Here is a 22712-nt window from a genome sequence, read left to right as displayed (position 1 = left end):
TTTGTGTGGTGGCCAGGAATCGATGGAGACATCGAAGAAATGACCAAGAGCTGTCTAGGATGCCAGAAGGTCCAAAACGCCCCACCACAAGCCCCTCTACATCCATGGGAGTGGCCCTCATCTCCATGGCAAAGGGTACATATCGACATTGCTGGTCCATTTATGGACTCAATGTTCTTAATCGCGGTTGATGCACACTCCAAGTGGCCGAAGGTAATAAAGATGTCCTCCACCACCACGGAAAAAACCATCACAGTATTAAGGACCATATTTGCCAGGAATGGGCTGCCTGAACAGATCTGTTCTGATAATGGACCGCAATTTGTGTCCGAAGAATTCAGGAAGTTCTTAAAAAACAATGGGGTTAAGCACTACACGTCCGCCCCATACCATCCCGCCACCAATGGATTAGCTGAAAGGTTTGTCCAGACCTTCAAGAAGGCCATAAAGGCCATGGGTAATGAAGACATAAAACTACAACATAAGGTAGATAACTTCTTGTTTGCGTACAGGAATGCTACACATGTGGTTACAAACCAAACTCCCGCCATGATGTTTTTCAATAGAAGACTAAGATGCCGGCTGGATTTGATCAAGCCAAACATCAGAAGGGACGTAGAGAACCGGCAATTTCAAGGCATGAATGAAAGGCCAACTAGAACCTTCCAGATAGGTCAACAAGTTTTGGCCCGGGACTACCGTACCAAGAAATGGCAGCCTGGAACTATTTGCACACGACTAGGACCGCTGATGTATACCGTGGACATTGGAGAAAGCATAATAAGGCGCCATGCTGACCAGATCATAGAATCATCCAAAAAGGGACAACCTACACCACAACTCTATACGCCTAATGATGAAGCGGAGATACCCATAGTATCTACCTCCGATCCGGTGATACTGGAACCAGATGAACCCGACACTGGCATTCAAGCCGAATCGACCTTGCCAAAAGAACCTACTACACCACCGAAAACTACTACACCACCGAGGCGTTATCCGGACCGAGTCAGGAAGCCTCCAGAGAGACTGACTTATAATTGATTAACTGCAGCAAATGTGTAGATTATTGTTCTTGTAAACATGTTAATTAATGATTACTTAAAATGTTATGTACTAATTATCTAAAAGGGGAGGAATTGTAGTGTATGTACCTTTAAGAGCCCCTGTGTACTGTAATACCTGTAGTGACCACTCGGGTATATAAGCCTGTATAGCGTCTTGTATCTTTTAGTTCACCTCCAGACTTTGTTCAGTAAACACCTGTTAAACCAACTCTTGCATTCCGTGTCTCCATTAACACACGGATACAACATGCGCTCCTTGTGCTGCCTGCGCTTGGCTTCCGCTTGCTCCCGGCGAAGAGACTCGAGGTGTTCGGCGCCTTCCCGGATGCTTCTCCTCCACTTTGTGCGGTCTTGGGCCAGGGATTCCTTGGAGTCGGTGGGGATGTTGCACTTTTTCAAGGAGGCTTTGAGGGTGTCCTTGAAGCGTTTCCTCTGCCCACCTGGGGCTCTCTTGCCGTGTCGGAGCTCCGAGTAGAGCGCTTGTTTTGGGAGACTCGTATCAGGCATGCGGACGATGTGACCCATCCATCGGAGCTGGTCGAGCGCGGTCAAAGCTTCGATGCTGGGGATGTTGGCCTGAGCAAGAACACTGACGTTGGTGCGCCTATGCTGTCTCTGCAAGATCCTGCAAGTCCATTGGCAGTATAGGCGCACCAATGTCAGCGTTCTCGCTTCAGGCCAAAAACCCCAATATTATTTTGTTTGATACAATGGCCCAGAAATTCGGGTCTCCATGGGTGAGTACGCACGGGGTACTCACCCGTAGGCCCAATGGAAGTGCCGGTTTTCTGCATGCACTGTGCATACGCGGGAAACCGGCACTTCCGTTCCTCTGAACGAATGGGTTCAGAGGTTGAATGCATGCGCGGGAGAGGCTGCGCGTGCGCATCGAACTTCGGTCTTTTTTATAGGTTTTCCCGGGAACGTAAGCCTGCAGAATTTAGAAATGTAAAAAGCAGGCGTAAGGCCTGCTTTTTACAAGGTAAGTGGTGAATTAATTAAAATTGAAATTTCTTCCACAGGTTTATTATTTTTAAATACTTTAAAGCAAGGTAAGTTTATTTTTAGCCCCGTTAGAAAATAAAATTATTTTTCTCAAAAATTTAAATTATTGTTTAAAATAGTTATTTCATATAATTTATAGTTTATTTAAAAAATATGATTAAAAAAAAATGTATTTGAAGATTTAGTGCTATTTTGGGGCCATAGTATTTATAAGTCTTGACAGCACTTCCTGTCAGACTTATGAATGGAGCATCCCCTGCTCCGATTGGCTCCCCATGGCCCACGTGATCCCAGGGGACGCATCGAACTAACTGCGCCCCTGGGATACACAAGCACTGTGCACCGGCAGCTGGAGCAGGCCCAGGATCGGAATCCCACGGGGGCCCACAGCACAACGGCCGGCGCGAAAGGTAAATGCAGATCGGGGGCTTGCACCCGTGGGAAGCCCCCGACCCGAATTTCTGGGCCATTATTCCAAACATTTGTCACTCTTTGAGAAAAGACATTTTTCTTGCTAGCTGTAGTAAATGTAGGTTTCCATCCTTTTCTGTTAAGCCCCCTACTGCTGCAATATTCTTGTGTTTTGAAATAATAATTTGGGTTTAGTTTATTCATATTATTATTTACTTTATATGTTTTGATGAGATCCACCCCACTTTAATTGTATTCTTTCTGGATCGTAAACCTTAAGCTTTTTTAACCTGGACATGAGACCTTTGTGCAACCTATTGCTTGCCAAAACTGTGGTAAAATTTGGGCAAACATCTAAGTTACATAAATCAAAGAGCACAGCACTTGTACAAAATATGTTGCAATTTTACCCATTGATTAAATTGTCTTTTTGATTATATTTAATCCATTTTGTTAGACAAAATGATGTAAGCATTTTCATAACAATTTGAATACATTTATTGAAAAAATGCATCTTTTCACAAACCACGCATGGGAAATGAAAGTAATGCTGCTGTTAATATCCCCTCTACACTACCATACTGCATATTGAGTATGGTAGTGTTGCTGGACTAGAAACTCAGAGACCTGGAATAATAATCCAGAGAACATGGCCGGACTTTTCCCTACCTGGGCGGGTCTGGTGCGGCTGCTGGCCATGGCAGGTCACGACGCCATTGCTGGCTCCATCCCGCTCCACAGAATTACTTTACGTTATTAGGGCCTATTAAGCCCATCCTGCGCATTACCCGGCCCAATTAAATGGTGCAGTTCTGGTGATGTCATTCATGACGTGTTTTCAGCTGGGATCTTTAAAGGGGCCATGGCCACATTAGATTTCAAGTTTAATCTAACATAGTGCTGTCGGTGCACTACAGCATTGGAGTGCTGCAAACACTTTGACAATCACTGCATAGAGGCAGAGGGCTGCACCCAGGTTCTCCAATGACTCCCTCCATGTGCTTGTGGATGGAGTCAGGGCACGCAGGGAGGTCCGCTTCCCTGCCAATGGCCGGAAGAGATCTCCCCAGGACACCAAAACAGCCTGGTTGGAGATTGCAGAGGAAGTCACAAGCAGGGATGTGGTCAGGAGGACCTGGGTGCAGTGCCACAAACGTTTCAATTATCTCATTAGATCAGGAAACATGAGTACAAAGCCACACTCAACCTCATCCTGCTGTGCCTCCCATCACTCTGCCTTCCCAACCCTACTCCTGCACATCCTTACTCACACCAACATACCTTGTACGTCCACCCATCCCTCTCTCTCTATCTACATATCACATCCCCATCTCACTAGCCACCACTCACACTCACCCTCATCCTCGTGCAATCATACCAACTAACAACACACAAGGAGGTCACTTTGCATTGCCACCCCACTCTATCATAGTCCCCCTCTACAGATGTAACCCATCCATTCCTTACACTCATTCCAACACTCTCACTCAACCTTCTCTTCTTTCTCTCCTGCAGGAAAAGAGAGCCCACAATAAGAGGGAGATGGGGAGAACCAGCAGTGGCCCTCCATCATTTGCAAACCTTACAACAGCAGAGGAGGCTACTTTAGAAATATCTGGAGTGGCCGAGCAGCTGGAGGTGGGAGACGGAGAGAGGGGGACATCTCAGCAACCTGGTGACAAAATTACATATCATACAGCTACATGGCATACATCAGTCACTCATATGGGGACTGATGTCAGCAGCCACTGAATGCTCATCATGTGCATAATGGTATCTGTAGCCATTCTTCATATGACATATCTCACTCATCTCTTTACTCTCCTATAGGTCCATTAAGAGCACCTCCCGTGCCCGTCACTGTCCAGAAGGAAGAGGAAATTGACTCCTCAGAGGAGCCTCCAGCCTCTGAGGGCGCACCATCACCAGACATAAGCGCACCCAGCACCAGCACAGATACACACACCTGGGTGGATCCCACGCGACATAGAGTAATGTTGTCACCTAGTGTCTCACAACTCACAAGTGAGCAAGAGCAGATGGTGGAGACAGGGACAGCAGTGGAGAGTCCTCGACGGAGGGCGCAGGACGCTCCTAGCTCTGCTCAGCTGCATGCAGACGCTGAGCCTTAGGGGCCATTGAGGGTGATCCTGGAGGTGCATCTACAAATGTTCAGGGAATGGAGGAGTCCATCTCCAACATGAGCACCACTGTGTCGCAGGCGATGGCGACAGTAGGCTCCTCCATGGAAAGGATGGCCACCTACATGGAGCAGCTAATGCACCACTCATAGGAGCATATGGTTTCTATGGAGAACAGATGGCTATCTGTGGAGGATAGATGGCTATGTATGGAGAATAGAGGGCAGAGGCTCATACACCTCCTCTCTAGGAGGGATGTCAGCATGGGTGTGGTCCTCATGGCCCCACTGATGTGCAGCAAGATGCTCTCCAGCTCCTTGGCAGCAGGGAAGTGAGCAGGCTGCCTCTACCTCTGCTGAAGCCATAGGGCTAGCACCTCATAGAAGCACATGGAAGAGAAAGATGATGTACAAGTAGATTCACAAGGGTAGTGTAGGATTTCGCAATAATTTTGAAATTTCCTACAGTTCCGTAGATTGATTTTTGATTAAAGAATACCTGGGTAGAATATGCCTTTAAAAATCCAGGGATCAAAATGGCCATCAGACCTCGTGGCAGAAGACAAAAGGACAGTCTCTCTTCAAAACATGGGCTGACAAAAGAGGACTGAAAGGCAGCCTGTGTGTGTCTGTGAAAAAGGATAATTAAAGGTGGCTGTCCGACCTCGTGGCAAAAGTGCATATGAAAAGGGGAAATCAAAGATGGCTGACAAAGGATTTATTTAAAAAAACCAGCCCTGAAGCAATGGAGTAGTTAAACTGTCAATCAAAGGCAGTTCAGGGAGTTTCCCTCCCTGCAGGACAATCGATGTTTGTTTTCACTAAACTGCTACAATGTTGAACTTGAGACTGCCAATCAATTGTGGTTGGGCGTGACCACAGGAGAATCAGTTTGTTTACATTAACATCCAAGGGCTGTTTACTTAAGGAAATAGACATGGTTTTTCAAACTGAGACAGTTTCATTCAACCCATCACAATGAATGGGAATACATTCAAAAACCCATCACAATGAATGGGAATACATTCAAAAACCCATCACCAGGAAATGGGTAATTCATCCAAAACCCATCACAGTTAATGGGGACAGCGGATCCCTTTTGTTTAGCCCAGATGCATCCGGATTTAGGCGGGAAGATTTCAGCTGCAAATGGGATATAAGATAGCTTCTCAGGAAGCCTCTCTCTCTCTGCAGCCTCGCCTCCATGCCCTCTACAACTTGGGAGCCCACCCAAGGGAGTGGAATACCAGCAGTTACTTTTAAACACTGGGGTATCTCTATCTTTAGGGTGGTGAAGAATCTAAGACCGCAAGGGCACGGAGCAGGCGTTTCATTGGTGAGCATACCTTTTCTGGCTCATTACAAGGCAACTTAGAATAGGTATAGGGGTGGGAATTAAGGGGAATTTTTGTTAAAACTGTAATTTTAGTCAATTTTCCCTCATTGTGTCCATTTTCTCCTCCCCTATTGAAGTATCAGTGTTGCACTAAGCAGAAAAGTGCTGTAGTGAACACTAAGTAGTTGTATTAAAAGTGCTGTATTTAAGTAAAGGCCACTAAGCAAAAGGTGCTGTAGTGAGCAAAGTGTACTGTATTAAAAGTGTGTTGCACTAGTTAAAAGTGCTGTATTTAAGTAAAAGCCACTAAGCAAAAGGTGCTGTAGTGAGCAAGGTGTACTGTATTAAAAGTGTTGTATTTAAGTAACAGTGTTCTATTAAGCTAACAGTGTTGTAGTAGGCACTAAAGTGTACTGTGAGAAGTAAAGTGTTGTATTTCAGCATAGGTGTGCTGTATTGTTTATTTTCAATTTTTTGTTTTGTTTCAATAAATACTGGTCTGTTTTGCACCCAACCACAAGTCACGTTTTCTGTCTACATCACTACCGAATAAGTCCGGCGGTCAGAACCAGGAATAGGGGAGCGCTTCGAAACTGCACGGGGGTCCCTGGAGCAGCTCAGAGGCTTCTGACTGGCCAGAGACAATAACCCCAACTCCGCTTATTAAGTCCTACAGTAGCCATAAGGGTGTTTTATCCAATGTTTATGTAAAGTTTCCGTTAATGTGCTGTCAAGCATAAAGATCTTTATTTTCACCACTTTCCCATCTTGGACACATTTGTGTGCACCTTTGGAAGTGGCTTAGTGAGTTGCAGTGAATGGTGAGACATAATGGTACCTCCAGCAATGGTGGTGAGTGTGAAAGGAATGGCTTGGCCATTGCAGGGATGCTTTATGGTGTTGGTGTGGAGTGGTGCCAACTGACAAGTTAAGTAAAGCTGGCCATGATGAGGCCATCCCTGGCCTCCAGGGCAGCAATGTGGTCGTGTGCTGATGCCCTCTGTCTTGTGCAGCATCAGGTGATTGTGGAGAAGGTTGGTGGTGTTGTTGTTGGTGCTGCTGGTGTGTCTGGTGCTGCTGGTGTTGGGGCTCATCGTGGTCAGATTCTGAGGACCAAGGTGAGAGAGTATTAACAGCATCTATGTTGATGGAATAGTTGGCAGGCGAAGTACAGATGACAGAAGCATTCTGTCAGTGGTAAGAGAGGTTCTTCCAATGAGGTGACACTGGATGGAGACTTTGCTGGAAAGACTTGCAGCCTGCAGAATCTGTGCTGGGAATGCTGTGAGCAACAGCTTCTGCCTGAAGAATGTGATCAGCTGTCAGGTGGGAGCTTTTATAGTACATTTCATGCTGTCATCTAATCAGCTGGAGCAATGACCACTCAACTCCCGCCTCAGGTTGACAGACGTGGTTCCTGAGCAGCGTGGTTCCCGTGGCCATCCAGCTAGATTTAAAATGTAGGGAAAAAGGCACTTAACTGTCTGAAAACTAGGTTATAATGATTTCAATTAGGTCGCCCGCCTCTGCTGGTTGGGTCACTGCCGCACCTGCAAATGCACCCGAGGGAAGGGCGCATGGGGGTGGGATGACGGCACGTTCCCGACCTGCTCCAAAAAATATCAACTTTCCCACCCGACACGCATCTGCAACCACCCCGGAAAATTCAAAGTTCAAACCCTATGTTTAAGAGTTTGAATTCAGTTTAACAATAATCTGGTTGTATAAATCTGGCATCAGTTTAAAAAACAAGTGAAGATGGAGCTATCAGATTGTTGTAAAAAACCAAGCTGGTTCACTAACGCCCTTTAGGGAAGGAAACCTGTCGTCCTTGCCTGATCTATGTGACTCTAGACTGGTTGACTCTACATCCAAAGCCACTCAGTGGGATTGGTTCAAGAAAAAGGTCCACCACCACCTTCTCAAGGCAACTAGGGATGGGGAATAAATGCCGGCCTTGCCAACGACGCCCAAATCCAGAGAATTAATTCAAAAGAAAAGCTCCAATCACATGGGAGTATATGGTACACCTGAAGTCTAAAACAGAGCTTGGTGCAAGGATTTATGTAAGAGCCTCTTCCCACTCCTAAGTATATATGAACTCAGAAATAAAGATCAGTCTTTCAAAATGACCTGTTTCTCTGCCTGACGTTTGCACTGATTTGTAAGCAGGCAGCGTTCCAGGTAGTCCTTTTGAATTGCATTCCAAGTTGTACCTCTTGGGATCAGGACAGTACTAAATATAAAGTTGTCTATTATTTTTGGCTGTCTGTGACAGATGAGGGATGTTAAAAGAGTTTGGAGACAATGGTTCACTTCAGTACTGTACAAGGAGAAACCAGCGCTCAAAACAACCATGACTTGTTAGCTAATTAATGTTACATGATCAAAATATTTACTTAGTACTTTGTTCCTTCAGCACCAGGTTCTAATTTGGCACACAACACAAGGTGGATTTGAATACTGCAACAAGTGTCTGATGCCCCGTACAAAACTGGACCAGCCTCCAAAACCTATCAATTTAATCATATGAAATGCATCTTACTGCTATTTCCCTTAACTGGGGTAAAGGAAATCTATTTTTCCACACATTAATTTGGCTGATCTAGCTTCATTATTTGATTGTAACCGTGGAGGCTCAGTCGTTGAGGGTATTCAAGACAGAGATTGATAGATTTTTGGATACTAAGGGAATCCAGGGATATGGTGATAGTGGAGTTGAGGTAGAAGATCAGTCATGATCTTATTGAATGGCGGAGCAGGCTCGAGGGGCCGAATGGCCTACTCCTGCTCCTATTTCTTATGTTCTTATGTAACCACAGACATATCAGACACAAAAAGCAAGTATTTCTAAGCAGATTTGACGTGAACTACACGTAATTTGCCTCCAGGCACACTGTACGCATTTATTTACTTCTTGGTTTGCTTTTGTGTATCGATGATGTACACAGGGCTTTTAATTTAACACAAAAGGAACCATTTTGTTTGTGCACAAGTTGATTGTATCTCTTGCCTCCTGGATCATAGATGAAAAAAGACCACGGTCCATCTAGTTCGCCTTCTACCATCCTGGTGGTTGCATCATACAACGATAATGGAGTTGTTGACTAATCACGGCAATCAATCTCTATCAATTAGTCTACAACAGACCCAGACATGAGTGAGGAAAATCCCAGTGGTGGAGAGCTTTGGGAACCATAAGTTCAAAGTCACCAGTTCCTCCCAAGCGTGTTATACTTACTTACCACATGCCATGTCTCAAATATTCATATACTGTATCCCTGTGGTGATTATTCCTTGTTTAGTAAAAGTATTGTGATTGGTTGTTTGTTAACTGCCTTGGGATATATGTTGTAATCTCATTGGTAGTTGATGATCACATGATGTGTTGTGGCCACCTTAAATTCAGTTCTTTTCCAGCTTTGGTTGGGACTGGATGTGGGAAGATGTGCTGCAGATTTTAAAGTTAATAAAGCCTAGCTTTGGAAGGCAAATCTATTCTTTATTTCAATTTATTAACTTTATGTTAGAATGGAGCGATATCTTCAACCAGAATGATTCAAGGCTGACCCCAATTCTGCTGGAGTGGATGATAAATGGAAACATTGGTATTGTACATTTAAAAACTTTTTGGGCGTGTTGGATCAAGAGTCTCTAAATAAGCTGAATATGCTGATCAACTACATTGCTCCGGATGTATATAAATATATTTTGGACTGTAAAACTTATGAAGTGGCTATTTCTACATTGGAAAAGATTTTTGTTAAACCAAAGAATGAGGTATTTGCACGTCACCTTCTATCTGCCCGTAGGCAGCAGGTGGGAGAATCTTTGGATATTTATTTACAAGCACTTCAGTGCCTTAGTGTTAACTGTAATTATAAGGCCGTGACGGCTGAAGAATATAAGGAAGAATCGGTACGGGATGCTTTTATTAATGGATTACTGTCTAGATCAATTCATCAGCGGTTGTTAGAAAATAAGACTTTGGATCTTAAAAGTGCTTTTGAGCAAGCTTCTACATTGGATGTGGCTCAGAGAAGTTCAGATTCTTATGCTCTTTTTAATCGGCCTGCGACTATGGTTTCGGCAGTTTCGGATGAAAAGGAATTATGTGGACTTAATGGGAGTGGTTTACTAGATTCTGAAACAGTTTCTACTTCGGCGGCTGTTGCCTCTAGGATTCAGAAGTGTTATTTTTGTGGGAATATCCGGCACCCTCGTCTGAAGTGTTCTGCTCGGGAGGCTGTGTGTAGTAAATGCGGCAAGAGAGGTCATTATGCACGCGTGTGCAAATCATCAGGTTCAATTACCTCCTCCTCTCCTGGTGTGGGAGGGCCCTTCTCCACTACCTCCTCTGTGACTATTCAGCCTTTAGATAGGGCGTTTATTGCATCAATTTCTGCTGCATTTGCTCATGGCCTAAACAAAGCTATAGTTACGGCTCAAGTTAATGGGTTGGAAGTGAAGGCCCTTATAGATACGGGCAGTACTGAGAGTTTTATAAGTCTTCAGTTTGCGAAGGAGAAGCATTTGAAAATTTTGCCTGTTACGTATCAGGTGTGTATGGCTCAGACGACCCTTACTTCACAAATAGCTGGTTGTTGCTTTGTGAAAATGATTCTTCTAGGTAATACGTATACTGATATACGCCTATCTGTTTTGCCTAATCTCTGTGCGGATATTTTGATTGGACATGATGTGCTTCAGTTACACGAGTCTCTTAGTCTTTCATTTGGAGGGACTAAGCCACCTTTATCTATTTGTGGATTAACCTCTTTATCTATTTCTCCATTATCACTTTTTTCCAATTTGATGTCGGATTGTAAGCCAATTGCTACCAAGTCAAGAAGATATAGTAGTCAGGATAGAGAATTTATTAATTCTGAAGTTCAACGTCTCTTATTGGAAGGAATCATTGAACCTAGTTGTTCGCCTTGGCGAGCACAGGTAGTTGTCATGACTAACGAGAGACACAAGAAACGAATGGTGATAGACTATTCCCAAACTATTAATAGGTATACTCAATTAGATGCGTACCCTTTGCCTAAGATTGATGAGCTTATCAACAAAGTATCTCAGTATAAGGTTTTTAGCACTATTGATTTAAAGAGTGCTTATCATCAGATTCCTATTGTTAAGAAGGATCAACCATATACGGCCTTTGAGGCTGGTGGAAAGCTGTATCAGTTTTGCCGAATACCATTTGGTGCTACTAATGGTGTTGCTTGTTTTCAACGGGCAATGGATGCTTTTATAAGTGATAACTCCCTCTCTGACACCTTTTCATACTTAGATGACATCACAGTGTGTGGCAAATCAAGGGTGGAGCATGATTCTAATTTAAAAAGATTCCTTCAAGCTGCGGAAAAAGTTGGTTTAACTTTTAACAAAGAGAAATGTATCTTTTCGACTACTGAGGTAAATCTATTGGGGTATATTATCTCGGGAAACAAGATTAAACCAGATCCAGAACGTCTGCGACCATTGATTGATTTACCTTGTCCTACTAATTCTAAGGCTTTGCAACGAGTTGTTGGACTGTTTTCTTATTATTCTAATTGGATTGCAAATTTTTCACGGAAGATCCGGCCTCTTATTCGGGTTACGACATATCCTCTATCATGGGAGGCCAGACATGTTTTGAGAATTTTAAAAAGGATATTTTAGGAGCAGTTGTGCATTCTATTGATGAGCAGGTTCCCTTTGTGATCGAGACGGATGCTTCGGATTTTGCAATTGGGGCTACTCTGAACCAAAATGGAAGACCTGTGGCCTTTTTCTCACGTACTTTGAACAATAGTGAAAAAATACATTCTTCAATAGAGAAAGAGGCATACGCAATAGTAGAAGCATTGCGTAAATGGAGACATTATTTATCGGGGCGACATTTCACGTTGGTAACTGATCAAAAATCTGTGTCCTTTATGTTTGATGTTAAACATTTTGGAAAGATCAAAAATGATAAAATAATGAGATGGAGGATTGAGTTGGCATGTTACCATTTTGACATAGTTTATCGTCCTCTGGTGGAGGAGGTGGAGCTGTTGGAGGCAAATTCCCAATATGCTCATATTCGATTCCAAGATGGGAAAGAAAGTACTGTTTCAATTAAAGACTTGGCTCCTTGTGGGGGCCAGCCCTCTTCTGAGGATATTAACAATAGTCATGATTCAGATAATGTGGATGCTGTTACAGATACTATGAATATTTCCAATCCGATTGCAGATAATTATACTTCTATTAGTCAGCCCTTGATAGATGTTTATGACCATCCCAGTTTACCTTCTGATGGGATTTCTAATCCGGAAACCGTTGAAAATCGGGATATGGATAGCCTTCCTGCTGAAGATACTTCTGTGCCTTCTGGTGTGGGAGGGCAAGGAATTTCACCAAGGTTAAGAAGGTCGACACGAACAAGATATCCAGTCGACTGATTGAAAATTGACTTTTAAATTGATAGTAATGTTTTAAAATTGTTGAAATATTATAGTATATTGTTTTAGTTGAGAGATACTTAATACTTATGTGCAATGTTATTATTTGTTGTTGTTCACTTAGTATTGTGTCATGTGAACAGTTTTATTCTTGTTGTGCATAGTTTTAGTTGTAAATAATTAATTATAAATTGTAAAGGTTATTTAGGTTGGAGTATATTTTAAAAGGAGGGGTGAATGTGGTGATTATTCCTTGTTTAGTAAAAGTATTGTGATTGGTTGTTTGTTAACTGCCTTGGGATATATGTTGTAATCTCATTGGTAGTTGATGATCACATGATGTGTTGTGGCCACCTTAAATTCAGTTCTTTTCCAGCTTTGGTTGGGACTGGATGTGGGAAGATGTGCTGCAGATTTTAAAGTTAATAAAGCCTAGCTTTGGAAGGCAAATCTATTCTTTATTTCAATCCCAAAACAATATTTTCTGAAAGAAATCTATTTTTCATATGAATGAATCAGAACTATCTGTTTCCAATGTTCTTAGGGAGCCCGCTCCACAGATTTGCCACTCGCTAACTGTTCCTGCAGATTGGTTTTGAATTTGACCGCCTTCAATTGCAAGCCGTATCCTCTGGATCAACTGTCCTGGAAAAGGTGAAATAGCTTTACATGGCATCCATTATCGAGTCCCTTTAGAATCCTAAAAACAACAATCATAATTACCTCTAAACCTTCTCTTCAGACGCTCTTCATAATCCAATCGCTCCATCTCAATCATTCTGGCCACGATGACCCAAAACACTAAGGGGGAGAAATTGGGTGAGTAGCGCCACCTGTTAGCGCCTAAAGAGGCAGTCAGTGGCTGTAGCGCCACTGGCTGCGCCTCCCGCAATATTCAGCAGGGGCGCTAATGGTGGCGTTAGCCTTTTGTGCTGCGCCGCCACCAATGATGTCATCGGTGTGCGCAGCGCCCCATTCGCGATATTTGGTAGCGAACGCCGCTGTAGTGCCGTTCGCTACCCATGCCCGGTTCACGGGGCCTTGCTGTGCCGGCAGAGGCGCAAGTTAAGATGGAGGTGCGGGGCGGCTGCTTTTTTGGCGGCCGCCTGCCAGCACCTCCGTCCCCGGCCTCCTGGTCCCCTCCCCGCGGCATTGCCGGCTGTTTCCCGAGAGCCCGGCACTTCTCCTTGGTGCCGGGCTCTTTGGCCGGCACTCACGATCAGGGCTCGCACTGCTGCAGGCCCCTCCCCCTTAATAGTGGGAGGAAGGTCTGCAGTACCGCAGCGTGCCGTGCCGCAGCGTGTGGCGCTGCGGCACATAGCGCTGTGAAATTCACTTTCAGCGCCCTAAGAGGGACGCGGAGCGCCTCGAGCCGCGCCCCGTCCCCCTCTAGGGGCACTTCAACTGAATTTGCGGCGATCGCTAATGCGGCAATCGCGGCGCAAATTCCAGCACCCAGGCGAACTTTGCGCCGCTTGGGCGCCTCAGGCCAATTTCTAGGCCTAAGACTCTCTTTCATTTGGATAGAGCACCGTGGAATTTTGAGGGCATGCATGACTCAAACAGAATCCTTTCATTATACTTGCCCTACTGCTTCTGGCACTCCAACCTTTCTACTTTTCCAACTATAGTTTGTGAATAAACCAGGAATGTTTTGGTGTTTTTTTTCTCCTCTGACCATTATCATTCTGTGGTCAACAGAATTGTTAAACACATAACAATCCCTGGATTTCTTCATCATTATTATACTTCCCGCATATTTCCTCATATTCCTCATACTCTGGGGTTTTGCGCTTGTCACACCTTAATTTTCCACCCATTAAAGCGAAATGGGGGTAATTTTGACTTTGGGTGAAAGTGTAAAACGGGCGATATCGGATCAGCCGTCCGTTATACATCTCTCCCGATTATCATTTACTTTAAATTCACTGGAATTGAAAATCAGGAGAGATGTATAACATGCGGCTGATCCGATATCACCCTTCTTACACTCTCACCCAAAGTCAAAATTACCCCCAATGGGTGAAAAACCATTGGCTGGTCAGCACAGAAGGAGAAAAACCCAGTCTCCATATTCTGAAAATTGCCTACTTTAGAACAATCAGACCTGCTCCTCGTGCTCCTGATTTAGCAGCTTCAGAAACGGTCGTTGTCCTTGGGTGGTTGTGCTTACACATCTCGATGGTAGAATTTGTTGGACTAAAATTCAGAAACATGTTTCCAGCTGCAGGGAACCTTGAAGCGATCACACCGACTAGATTGCTTTCTCCTATAGACACGGTCAGCTAGTCAGTGTACGCCACAGTTCAAAGTAACAATCAGCACTTTAATTATTCTTGCTTTATTCATGGCCAGCTGATCAATAATCAATTAAATAACTATCGTCGCTGGGTCAAAATCCTGGAACTCCCTCCCTAACAGCACTGTGGGAGCACCTTCACCACACGGACTGCAGCGGTTCAATAAGGTGGCTCACCACCACCTTCTCGAGGGCAACTAGGAATGGGCAATAAATGCTGGCCTTGCCAGCGATGCCCACATCCTGAGAATTAATAATATATATCATCCAATGGTTTGAGATTTGCCCTATTTATTTCATTCAGCATGTGCACAGTCAAAGGGGGAAGAAGACTTTCTGCAGAATTTTCATTACCTGGACAGGTCGGGTGCGGGCGGAGGGCGTGGCGGGTCAGGACCCCGTTCCTCTTTACTTTCCGCTCTTCAGAGCGACTTTCCCTTAATGGCGCCAATTAAAGCAGGCCTGCGCATTTCCCAGCCCTATTAAATGGTGCGGGTCTGATGACATCACCGATGACTCATTTCCAGCTGGGTTATTTAAAGGAGACTTGGCCACAATGCATTTGAAGGTTCACCTAGGAGTGTGCAGGCAGTACATATCAGCAGTTGGGTCTTGCTCAGCCTTGCACACATGACTGCACAGAGACAGGGGGCTGCACCCAGGTTTTCCGATGACACCCTACATATTCTTGTGGAGGGAGTCAGGGCACGCAGGGTGGTCCTGTTCCCTGTTGATGGGCGGAAGAGACCTCCCCAGGAGACCAAAAGTGCCTGACTCCAAATAGCAGGGGAGAGCAACAGCAGGGATGTGGTGAGGAGGGCCTGGGTGCAGTGCAGGAAGTGCTTCAATGATCTCATGAGATCAGGAAAGATGAGTGCAATGCCACACTCAACTTTATCCTGCTGTGCCTGTCACCACATCCCCATCTCTCTGCCTTCTCAAGCCTGCTCCTGCACATCATTCCTCACACCAACTTACCTTGCACATTCACCCATCCCTTTTTCTCTATCTACATACTCACATCCCCTTCTGACTAACCATCCCTCACACTCATCCTAATGCAATCACACCAACTAACACCACACAAGGAGCCCACTTTGCATGGGCACTTTGGCATTGGCACCACACTCCCTCATAGTCACCCTCTACAGATGTAACCCACACATTCCTTACACTCATGCCATCGCTCTCATTCAAACTTCTCTTCCTTCCCTCCTTGCAGGGGAAGAGAGCCCACAATAACAGGGAGAGAGAGGGAACCAGAGGTGTCCCTCCCTCCTTTGTCACGTTGACATCAGCAGAGGAGGTGGCCCTGGTGGTCTCCAGAGTTGCGGAGCAGCTGGCGGTGGGAGACGGAGAGAGGGGGACCTCTTAGCAACCTGGTGACAGAATTACATCTCATACAGCCACATGGCATACAGCAGCCACTCATATGGTGACTGATGTCAGCAGCCACTGAATGTTCATCATGTGCATAATGGTATTATTACCCATTCTTAATATCGCATTTCTAAATCATCTCTTTACTCTCCCACAGGTCGATCAAGAGGCTCCCCCCGCGCTCCCTCACACTGTCCAGCCGGAAGAGGAAGATGACTCCTCAGAGGAGCCTCCAGCCTCTGAGGGTGCACCGTCAGCAGACCTCAGTGCACCCAGCACCAGCGCAGATACGCACACCTTTGTGGGTCCTACGTGAGATAGAGTAGTGTTGTCACCTGGTGTCTCACAAGTCACAAGTGAGCAAGAGCAGATGGTGGAGACAGGGACAGCTGTGGAGAGTCCTCGCCAGAGGGCGCAGGACAATCCCGGCTCTGCTCAGCTGCATGCAGACGCTGAGCCTTGTGGGCCATCCAGAAAGAGGGTGATCCTGGAGAAGCAGGAAGAAGAGCAGGGTGCTCTGACAGGTTTTGCGGCCATGATGTCTGCAAATGTTCAGAGAATGGAGGAGTCCATCTCCAACATGAGCACCACCGTGTCACAGGCGATGGCGACAATAGGCTCTTCCATGGAAGGGATGGCCACCTGCATGGAGCAGCTGATGCGGCACTCACATGAGCACACGCTATCTATGGAGGACGGATTGCTGAGGCTCATAGACCTTCTCTCTAGGAGGGAGGTCAACGTGGACTTGGGTCATCATGGCCCCACTGCTGTGCAGCAAGGTGCTCTCCAGCTCCTTGTTAGCATGTAAGTGCAGGTGGCCCATGAGAGGGATGATGGTGAGAGGGGACATGGAAGTGAGGGCTCCTCTCAAAGTGCTCACACTTCTCCTCCGTTGCCTCCCCCTCACACAGAGCCCTGCATGCCTCCTGGGGTCGCGATGGCCAAGTCTGCTCCTGCACAGTCGCAGGTGGAGCAGACTTAAGCGGGACCATGACAGGCTCCAAAACCCAGAGGACATCCACCAAAAGGGACTGTGCAGTCACAGCAGGGAAGTGAGTAGGCTGTCTCTACCTCTGTTGAAGCCATAGGGGTTGCACCTCGTAGAAGCACGCATAAACAAAAAATGATACAGAAGTAGATGCACAGGGTTAGCACATGAGTGTTGAAAGAAGTGTTTTTGTTAAGCTTCCATTACTGTTATGTCACATAAAAAGCTATTTATTATCACCACTTTCCGGTCATGCCCATTTTTGTCTGGTACTTTGGAAGTGGCTTAGTGAGTTGGAGTGAATGGTGAGACATAACGTTACTTCCAGCAATGGTGGTCCATGTGAAAGGAATGGCCTGGTCATTGTAGTGATGCTTTATGGTGGGAACCTGGCGCAACATGTGGCAGCCATATGGGTGTAATGCAGGAAGTTAAGTAAATCTGGCCATGATGAGGCCATCCCTGGTCTCCCGGGCAGCAATGTGCTCGGGTGCTGCTGGCATCTGGACCTTAGGTTCCTCCTGCTCCTCGTCTTCCAACTGATGCTCCTCCTCCTCCTCCTCCTCCTCTGAAGAGTCTGTGCGCTCAGAGCCTTGCTCCTCATGCAGCCCTTAGTCCTTGTCACTGCACTATGTTGTGCGGCACACAGCAAACAATGATAATTCTGGAGACCCTGGCTGGTGTGTACTGAAGGGCTGCTCCAGATCTGCCAAGTCATCTGAAGCGCATTTTCAGCATGCCTATTTTTTGCTCTATGGCACATCTGGTGGACATGTGGCTTGCATTATATCTCTCCTCGGCCTCAGTACTTGGCCTTTTCAAGGGTGTCATGAGCCTCGTCTTCAGTAGATAGCCCTTGTCTCCAAGCAGCCAGCCAGAAAGTTTGTTTGGAGGAGTGAAGAGCTGAGGGAGTGTGGACTGGTGCATAATGAAAGAGTCATGGCAGCTGCCTATGGTTGCAGACCAGCTGCACATTGAGGGAGTGGAAGCCCTTGCAGTTGACAAACACTCCTGGGTGATGATGGGGTGCCCTGATGGCCACGTGTGTGCAGTCAATGACACCCTGCACCCATGGGAAGCCAACCAGAGCTGCAAAGCCGAATGCCCGCTCAGTAACACTGGCATCATCAATGGCAAAGTTGATATAATTGGCTGACTTGTTAAGCATGGCATCAGTGACCTGTATCATGCATCTGTGGGTGGCCAACTTCGAGATGCTGCAACTGTCTGCTGCAGATCCCTGGAAGGAGCCTGAGGTGAAGAAGTTGAGGGCAGTGGTGACTTTGACAGCCACTGGTAAGGTGTGTCCACCAGGTCCCCTGGGCTGCAGGTCTTGCTCCAGCAAGCTGCAAATGTCTGCGACGACCTGGCGCGATAGCCTGAGCCTCCTGAAGCACTGCTGCTCTGTCATGTTGAGGAAGCTCATCCTCTGACTGTATGCCCTGTGTTGGGGACATCGCCTCCGGCGCGGTGCAGCCCTGCGCTGATGCCCTCTATCCTGTGGAGGAGCATCATGCTGATGTAATAGATGGCAGGTCAAGTAGAGATCAGAGAAGCAATCTGTCAATGGTGTGATAGGTAGTAGCAATGAGGTGAGAGTGACTTCCGAAGTTGCAGAAAAGACTTGCAAACTGTAGACACCTAAACCTGTGCTCAAAATGCACTCAGCAACAGCATTTCCCTTAGGAAAGTAAGCAGGTGTCAGGTGGCAGTATTTATCGTGCTTTCCATGCTCTGCAGTAATGACCTCGATCAGTGGCCACTGAACTTCTGCCTCAGCTTGACAGACGTGGTTCCCGAGCTGCGTGATTCCCGTGGTCATCCAATGAAATTCAAAATGTCTGGTTAAGAAGATGGGTAAGGGTCTGACAGCAAGGTAATAATGATCTAAATTAAGATGCCCGCCTCTGCCGTTCGGGTCCGTGCCGCGCTGGCAAACGCGCCCGAGTTAAAGGCGCGAGGAGGCGGGATGACGGCGCATCCCCGCGCGCTCCGATTAATTTTGACTTTTACTCCCAGCCCGCCTCCAATCCCGCACGCACGGCAGCAGGAAAACCCTGGCCTTTATCCCATCAGTCGTGAGTTGGATATAGATCTCAAAGGGCATGGCGCTAACTCACAGATCAGCACATTTGCCGCTACCTGTTTTCTTAGATGGAAGAGAGAGAAATGCCAACGTCAATATATAAACACATGCCATGCAACTTTAATTATTCCATTTTGTTTTTCGGACTGGCTTGTTAAGTGTATCGCCATGTAACTTACCACATTCATTGAATATTATGGAATCCGAGTCACTCTGAGATCAGAGAAGCACATTCCAGCAGTTTAACAGCTCAAAATAAATGTTTTATGTTAAGCTGGAACAAATCTACTTCGAAGCTAAAAGTGTCGAATCAATTTGTGAACACGAGACAAAATGGATCCTTCTGATTAATGAGTCAGTGCTAACTCGTTGTAACTTGCAAACTATAAATGTATTTCTGGGCTGCTGCTATGTCAGATCTCTTTGCGTTTGCCCTCCGCACGAATATCCTGAAGAACATACATCAGCTACACATGCGAGGGAGCGTTACTTTCTAACAAACAGAACTGAGCTCACAGTGAAGCTGTAAAAAGTTAGTTTCCCAGGCATGATGTTGAGGGAGGCAGTTAACTCCTTGGCTGAATGCATTGGAGAAAAAGTTGTAAAGTCTGCAGCATTCCCCTGATTGAGACTGTGGTTATCCCATATTTGGTTCCAAATGACAGGATATCCAGGAATAGTCTCCTGCATTTCTAGCAATTCCCTAACTTTTCCTATTTTAGGAGTTTGTTGATAAGATGTTGTGTAACAGTAAATATTTACCCATTCAGCTCTTTCAGGCTTCCGCTTCGCCGTCTCCAGCACTTCAAGGGGCAGTGATTTATTTTGGTTTGCTCCATGTCGTCGGTCCCTGCAGTAACAAACACTTTCTGTTAGGCTGGGTTCTGCCAACGATTAATGTTTTGTCTGAATGCAATAGTCACTTGCCCTTACCCTGTCTAAACATCTTTGAGCTCTTAGTAGGCCAGCTTCTAGCAAACAGATACTTTTTCCAAACATTACAGGTTCAGAATAGGAGGCTGGGGAGGGGAAATCGGAGACAAGGAGACGGGAGATAGGAGGCCACGAAGGGGGATTGGAGACCAAGGGGGGATTTTTTTCAGGGAGGGTCAGTGGGCGCGTTTGGTGGTGGGTCGGGTGGGGGAAAAAAACATTTGTCTGTGGGTAGGGAACCCGCTGTCAACCCGCCTCCATGCTAGTTTCCCAGATGTCGGGTCTATCACCGCTGAACAGACCTGACACCAAGCAGCGGGGGAGGCAATTTAGATTATTAAGAGCTTGTTAACAGGCAATTAAAATCTATTTTAAGCTCACCTTTAGGTTTTAAAATTTCACCCTCGGCTTCCCCGCTGCTCGGGGATCGCGTCAGGTAAGCAGGTCAGGTGTTGTGTCAGTATGGGATGAATTTTAACTTGACAGCTGCAAATGTTCTATAAAAACTCTCATTTCATAGCTGTTCACTTTCCAAGATTAGATGCTGTTGCTTACTGCTTTTGGAAGACAGATTGAGCTTTATGCAGCTTGCAAGTGTTTGGAACAAACTCTGTATCCAGTGTCATCTCATTGGAAAAACTTCTCTCACCATTGACAGACCACTCCTGTCACCTGCCATCTATTCCATCAGCATCGGTGCCCTTGAAACTATTTCACCTTAGCCCTCAGAATCCCAGCACGATCAGCCCCAACACCAGCAGCACCAGGCACACTAGCAGCACCAGCAACAACATCAACCTTCTCCGCAATCAACTGATACTGCACAGGAGAGAGGGCATCAGCACCCGACCACATTGCTGCCCGGGAGGCCAGGGAAGGCCTCACCATGGCCAGATTTACTTCACTTGATGCTGTACATCCTGGCTGCCACATGATGTGCCAGGGTGACACCACCCCACACCAACACCATAAAGCATCCCTACAATGCCCAAGCCATTCCTTTCACACTCATCACCATTGCGGGGGGTACCGTTATGTCTCACTATTCACTCCAACTCACTAAGCCACTTCTAAAGGTGCACACAAATCTGTCCAAGAACGCAAAGTGTTGAAAATAAAGATTTCAATGTTTGGCAGCACATTAACAGAAACTTCACATGAACATTGGCTAAAACACACAAGTGCCTACCCTTATATGTTGTTAGTTGGTATGATTGGACTAGGATGAGGGTGAGTGTGAGGGGTGGCTATTGAGATGGGGAAGTGATAATGTAGATAGAGAGGGATGGGTGGAGGTGCAAGGTAAGTTGGTGTGAGTAAGGATGTGCAGGGGTAGGGTAGGGAAGGCAGAGTAATGGAGATGTGATGAGTGGCACAGCAGGATGAGGTTGAGTGTGGCTTTGTAATGACATTTAGTGATCTACTGAGATCATTGAAAGGTTTGTGCCACTGCAGCCTGGTCCTCCTAATGACATCCCTGCTTGTGTCCTCCTGTGCAAAGTGCAACCAGGCTGCATTGATCTCCTGGGGATGTCTCATCCGCCCATTGGAAGGGAAGAGGACCTCCCTACATGCTGTGACTATGGAGGGAGTCATGGGAGAGCCAGGGTGCAGCCCTGTGCCTCTGTGCAGTGCTTGTCAGTGTTTGCAGCACCTCAATGCTGTAGAACACTGACAGCACAAACGTCAAAAACAATTTGCACATGGTCCCTTTAAGGAAACCGGCTGATGACGCGCCATCAAGTGGTGTCATCAGACTCCGCTTCCTTCAATTGGCCGGGAAATTCGCTGGGTGGGTTTAACAAGTCCAATCAGCGTAAGATCACTTTGGACAGCGGGCTGTAGCCAGCAGCAGGGTCGCACACCGCCACCGACCCCAGCCACACCGGACCCACCGAGGTAGGGGAAATTGCGGCCCAGGAGGCAGGAGATAGGAACATAGGAACAGGAGCAGGCTATTCAGCCTTTCAAGCCTGTTCTACCCTTCAATTAGATCATAGCTGATCTGTATCTAAACTCCATCTACCCACCTTGGTTTCGTAACCCTTAATACCCTTGCTTAACAAAAATCTATCAATCTCAGTTTTGAAATTTTCAAGGTAGGAGGCCAGGGAGGGGAATCGGGGGCAGGGCATGGAGGGATCTGAGTCCAGTGGATGGGAGATAAGAGGCCTTGGAAGAGGGACCGGAAGCTGGAGAGGGGAATCGGAGGCTGGGAGTTGGGAGATAGGAAGATGGGGAGGAGAATCAGAGGCTGAGGAGGAGAATCAGAGGAAGGGCAGGGGGATCTGAGGCTGGGGGGTGTACAGATAACTGTAGCTGTAGTAAAGACAGCTGCTTGACGGTAGCTGTAGTAAAGACAGCTGCTTGACGGCAGTCGGATAAATAGGAAGCCATCTTGGCCATGCGGCAATAACAACAGAAAATGCTGGAAATACTCAGCAGGCCAGGCAGCATCCGTGGAGAGAGAAACAGAGTTAACATTTCAGGTCTGGCAGTACTACACGAGCTGGCACTGACTCAAGACCTAATAAATGATATCTACTCGTAAGCCTCTTAATACTACGATATAAGATAACATTACATGGTACCAGGATTTATAGAATGCACGATACGGGCATACCACA

Source organism: Somniosus microcephalus, chromosome 1 (genome assembly GCF_052327205.1).
Source record: "Somniosus microcephalus isolate GS21.2 chromosome 1, FLI_Smic_1.0, whole genome shotgun sequence".
NCBI classification, from domain to species: Eukaryota; Metazoa; Chordata; class Chondrichthyes; order Squaliformes; family Somniosidae; genus Somniosus; species Somniosus microcephalus.
Note: the sequence above shows the minus strand (reverse complement) of the source record.